The following is a 5,744-nucleotide window of genomic DNA, read 5'->3' on the forward strand; positions in this document are numbered from 1 at the left end:
GTTGTAAAGGTTGGATATATTTTTTCAAATCAAGGGGAAAACTCTTGAAAATTTTAAGCAGTTTAAAGCATTGACAGAGGCTGAAATTAACAAAAAATAAATAAAAAATAAAATAAAAAATAGAGTTATTAAAGACTGAAGAAGAGAGGAATTCTTATCTATAGCATTCACAAACTATTGCAAAGCAATTGGAATAAAAAGGCAATTCATGCAATCTAGAACTCATATTCAAAATGGTGTAGCAGAAAGAGGAAACATAGCAATTGTTGAAAAGACAAGAAGTTTGCAATACAAAGCAAAATTACTTATACATCTTTGGTCATAAATGGTAAATATAGAAAAATATCTTATAAACAGAGGATCCACAAGCGCTAACAAAGAACAAACACCAAAGAAAAGATGGACAGAGAAAAAACCAACAGTCCATTTAAGAATTATAGGAAGCTTTGCATATAAGAAGATAATATTAATGCCAATTGGATCACCAAACAAGTAGAGCAAAAGCTTGCATCACAAGTAAAAGAAGGCAATGCTAAAGCTGCAAAACAGAGTGAGAGTCTCAAATTTCCATAAATCAATGATTAACGAGGAAGAAGAGTAGAATACATCATCAATTATAGAAGAAATATCACAACACAATATTTTTTAGAGAAAGAAAAAATCTAAACATGGTATTATTGAAACAAGTTCATAAAGATTAGAAATGGCTAAGAGACACAACACTAAACTGCGAGACTATGTCTGGACAGTAGAAAAGCATGAAGTTTGGAAGCCAATATTTTTATGAAGCAATGAATTTAAAGGAATGGAACAAAGCAATTAGACAAGAAATAAATGCTATTGAAAGAAATAATACATAGGATTTAATAAATCAACCAAAAAAGATCAATCCCCTTTATTAAAAATGGATTTTTAAAGAAAAAATAGACAATTTTCTTTGGAAAAATACAAAAGTAAACTAGTTGCAAAAAGATATTTTTAAAATTTTGGAATTAATTATTTTGAGACATTTTCTCTTGTGGTAAAATAGGCAACAATAAGATGTGTAGTAGCACTTGCTGCTAGAGGAAAATAGGAAATCAAACATTTTGATGTAAAGATTGTATTTTTGAATAGCGTTCTTGAAGAAGAAATATTTTTGAAGAAGAAATATTTATGAAAGTACTTGATGGTTGGAGAAATGAGAATACAAAAAGAAAACTATCCAAAATGAGGAAAGCTTTACATAGACTTGAACAAGCTCCAAGAGCTTGATATTTAAGAATAGACAATTATGCAAAAGGGAAAAATCTCAATAAAAACAATGAAGATTATAATATATAACATTGCATTCAAAATAGAAAATATACTTTACTGCTCTTATATGTTGACAACTTGTTAGTAACATGAGACAATTATAAATATATTGACAAGATTCAAAAATATTTGCAAGATGAATATGAAATGACTGATTTGGGCAATGTACAAACTTATCTAGGAGCAGAATTTGTATTTATTGAATAAAGAATCCGGATGCATTGAACACTATATATTAAAAAATTATTAAAAAATTCAAAATGGAATATTTGAACTTTGTGTTTGTACCAATGAACACAAGAACTATGCTTGAAAGAGACATGAAATTCCCACCATGCAATACTACTTTCTATTGATCTTTGATTGGAAGTTTGATTCATTTAAAAACAACCCAATATGTTACAGTTTTTGCAGCATACTTTTGTTTGCGGTAAATGAATCAATCACAAGAAGCACATCTCATGGTAGCTAAACACATTCTGAGATATCTTAATGGAACAATAAATCACTGAATTTTGTATTGAATTGATGGTGAAGGAGAACTACAGACTTTTGCAAATGCAAATTTTGCTTAAGATCCAGATTCTCAAAAATCAATGACATGGGTATTACATAAACTTGGTTCATCACGTATCCATTAGAGTAGTAATTTGCAAGAAACTGTGGCATTGTCCACAACCAAAGTAGAGAATAGGACTTTATCTAAGGTTTCAAGAGAAATTAGTTACCTCAGGAGACTACTCAAAGAACTACAAATATAAGAAAAAGAGCCAACAAAACTTTTTAGCTATAATATGAGTTGCATAAAGCTAGTAATTAATCTAGTGATACACTTAAAAACAAAACATATATAATTACAGCATCATCACGTAGGAGAAAAGATATTTGATTAAAGTATTGAAGTAGAGTTTATTCCAAGTCAATATCAACAAGGTGATATTTTAACAAAACCACTTAATGGGTTTTATCTTCTGCAAAATAGATAAGTAGGAGGATTATTCCAAATTTCTTACAAAATAGGAACTAAAAAATAGTTGAACATGAAGAAGATTGAAGGTAATGGTGTGCTTCAACTAAAGTCTTATAAGTTTTGAATTCAGCTCAAAGAAAATGGATTATTTTGGCTTGACATTTTGACCAAGATTTATATATACCTGGATGCCAACCTTGTCTAATAGCATAAAACTTTACAAACAATTTGTAAAATTGTGCAAAGAAAAGTCAAAGACTAAAGATGAGCCATAGTATCAATAGAAATAATACAAGAAAAAACAAGAGTTATGTTGATAAAAGAAAAACTAGGATTGAAGGAGAGTGTTGGATGTCATAAGAGCATCCTTAGTTTAGTTAGGTTGACTACAAGTTATAACATCAACTTAAATTAGAAAAATGAGTTTTGGTATTGGATAGCACGGAAAGAGGTCATAACTGTGAGATAAGTGAATGATAAAATTAGAAGTTACCGCATGCATAAAATGAAAAATTTGTATATATATATATATATATATATAGTTCAGCGAGGGTGTAAAGAATAACGATCTTCAATAAAAAAAATCCTTTAAAATTCACCTCTGATCAGGTTATGGTAAACCAGTGCTTTAAAGATATGAAGAAAAAAAGAAGTATCTCCATGTTATTTCTGTGGAGTAGTTGACATATACGAACAATTTCACCGCAAATATTGCCGAAGGTGGAGTCTGAATAGTTTTCTTTCTCCCCAACAGAATTACAGGGGTGTTTGAAGGCGTTTCGTATATTGGGGCTCTCCGATCCTACTGGAATGTCGAGGTCAGACCTCTAGATCTCGGAATTTAGGGGATATAGAAGAAAAAGAAGAGCACGATGGGAAAGCAGAAATTCCGGGACAATGGAACCGCGAATTTTTGTTGCCCATGATCGCATGCTGTTTACACAATCTGACATTGCCTTCTGATGTGGCGTACCAGAAAAGATCCTTGATATCGCCAGGGCTTCCAAATACTTCTCAACCATCTTAATGTGACAGATAAGAGACTCTATCTGAATTCAATGTGTGACCTGAATTGCGTGATGGCTACATTGGAATGCCAAAGTTAATGCAGAAGGCGATGAAGCAATGAGAAATTTTAGGGCAATGGAAAACAAAAGCAGACGTGTCAGACGAAGCACCATGGCATGTACCCCAACTAAGCGGAAATGGTGTGTAAGCTACTGGGCGTATTTAGCGTGATTTGGATATCCTGATAAAGCCGCGGTGCTCCTCAACTATGTGTTGTTACGTCGCTAAATACAGGGAATGGTGCTGCTCCATGCACACCTTCCCCAAGCGTTGAGGTGCCCGGGAACTAAGGCAAAAGATTCTTCCGAGTGGTGGATTTATAGGTTATTTTAAGGTAACTGACTATTGGTGCTATGTGGTTATGTTTTGCATGTAAAACTGACTATAGGTGCAACTAAAAACTTGTAATTCTCCAAATAGTAGTTGACATTTCTTTTGCAATACATCATGGTGCACGTGTAATTGAAAAACCCGCATTGAAAAGAATTTCTTGAAGAAAAATCTCACCAGAGGGTGTTCTATACCGTACATTCATGGGTCTTTGATGCACCACGATCCGCCAGCAGTGGAATTACTACCGTTTCTCTCCACATTCGAGAATTGGCTTCATTTGTCTTTGACACAGCCTCCAAAGGTAATACTTGTGTGCACCAAGTTCTGCGTTGAAGAGTATGTCAGAATGGAATAGGCAGATTCGCCCATGTTTCACCCATGGGCTGTACCAAATCAGATGAAGAACTCTCAGATTAAAAAGCATGGCATCAGGGGAGTTACAGCGTTCAGAGTACGAGAAGAAAAATACAAGGTACACTAGATGAACCATGGCCTCAGTTCAAGAGTGTTGAAGTCCTGAGGAAAAGAATCCCTCACCCTCTACATGGAAGCAGCTTCAACCACATTCGCTCAGAATTCGGATCTCAATGACGACCTGGAAACACAACTAGCACTAGGACAGATTTAAGCACAATAGGCTGACATCTCAGTCTTCAAAGTGGCTCCGATGTCAGCGCACGCCGGCATCACATAAAAAGCATGTGAAGGTCGAAAATGGCTTCGGAAAGAGACGACACACCTCTGTTGACGATCCAGTCCAAGTCCTGTAACCAAGGCTAAGGAGGCTTAGCACGGCATGTCGTAGTAGGCACCAACAAAGACGTTGGAACGATACCTCATATTCTCTGACCAGCTTTAGGGATCTACGCAGCCAGATAGAGATCTCAGGGTCCACGATTTCAGTCGGGCACGGCTCTTCAGCACACCATGTCATCTGCAAGACCCGGTGGAGATGCATGGAACTACAGCCTCCGGATAACTACAGTCTGACGGAAAGCAAGGAAGCAAGGATTCGACAAGCGCAAAACCAGGGTGTCGAAGCCAGATGCAGATGCGGTTGCAACGGGTCCCTGCGGCGAGATGAACAAAGCAAGGCCGGGCTGGGGCGACTCCACCACCACTCCATCTATCAACCCAACTGCTCGCATTTCAGTCCCACGATTCCGTCTTATCTCTCTCTCTTCCTCTACCGACTGCCGCCTTGGGATCTCCCCCCCACTCTGTCGGTAAAAACCGTTCCGTTACTGCCGGTAGGGTACTTCCGAAGCTGTCGGTGCGGAAGAGTGCTTTCTTTCCGCGTATCAGACATGGCGATCAACCATCTCTGTTTTTATCGTATTCGTAATCGTATGTGTGTTGATATCTAGGAATTATTAGAATACATGCCATAGATTTATGCAAACTTGGGTTAATTATCTTGCTTTTGTTGGTTTTCGTGATCTACATGCGAGCTTTCTGAGACAATGTTTTGATGAATGGAAAGTATCTACAATGATTTATATGGACAAAGCGTTTCAATCAGGTCTATACAAGCAAAAAGGTTGTGTGACCCTTTCTCAATACAAAAAACCAACCATGATTTTGGATTAGAACTGAAACATGACTGCTAAAATCTAAATGAAATCATTCATGTTGCATTGTATTTGCTAAAACTATCTTTAACTGTATCAATTTTTTTTTTTTTTGTTATTGTCAAATTTTTGTTCTCACTTTATATATTCTATAATATTTGTGTATTGTACATACTATATATGATTATAAATTTTAATTTTTAAACTTAAAAAGATATTTTATCATAAAGATATATATATATATATATATATATATATACATGATCTTCAAAAGACCAATTGTTTATTGGTAGTTTTGAAGTTAGGTTTTTATATCTTATAGAATTAATATCACAATTAATGCTTTGAATGTTATTTAATAGTAGTAAATTAATTAAAGTTGAATATTTTATTAATGCCAAATATATGTTTTATTATTATTTATACATACATACATAGACATATATACACACACACACACAAAGATCAAATTTTTTACTAAATCAATCCATCCATCCTAACCAAGT

The 5,744-nt window shown here is 34.9% G+C and overlaps 1 long non-coding RNA gene across 1 annotated transcript; it reads right to left on the minus strand.

Annotated features, from left to right (window-relative positions):
* Positions 1-1,914: 1,914 nt before the first annotated feature.
* On the minus strand, positions 1,915-5,187 carry LOC149986624 (uncharacterized). The gene is made up of 3 exons (XR_016500085.1): positions 4,407-5,187; positions 4,205-4,262; positions 1,915-3,991 (listed from the first exon to the last, which is right to left on the minus strand). It is a non-coding gene; the product is annotated as an uncharacterized LOC149986624 (long non-coding RNA).
* Positions 5,188-5,744: the final 557 nt, after the last annotated feature.

The sequence above is a fragment of the Physcomitrium patens genome, chromosome 22, assembly GCF_059467195.1.
Source record: "Physcomitrium patens ecotype Gransden chromosome 22, ASM5946719v1, whole genome shotgun sequence".
NCBI classification, from domain to species: domain Eukaryota; kingdom Viridiplantae; phylum Streptophyta; class Bryopsida; order Funariales; family Funariaceae; genus Physcomitrium; species Physcomitrium patens.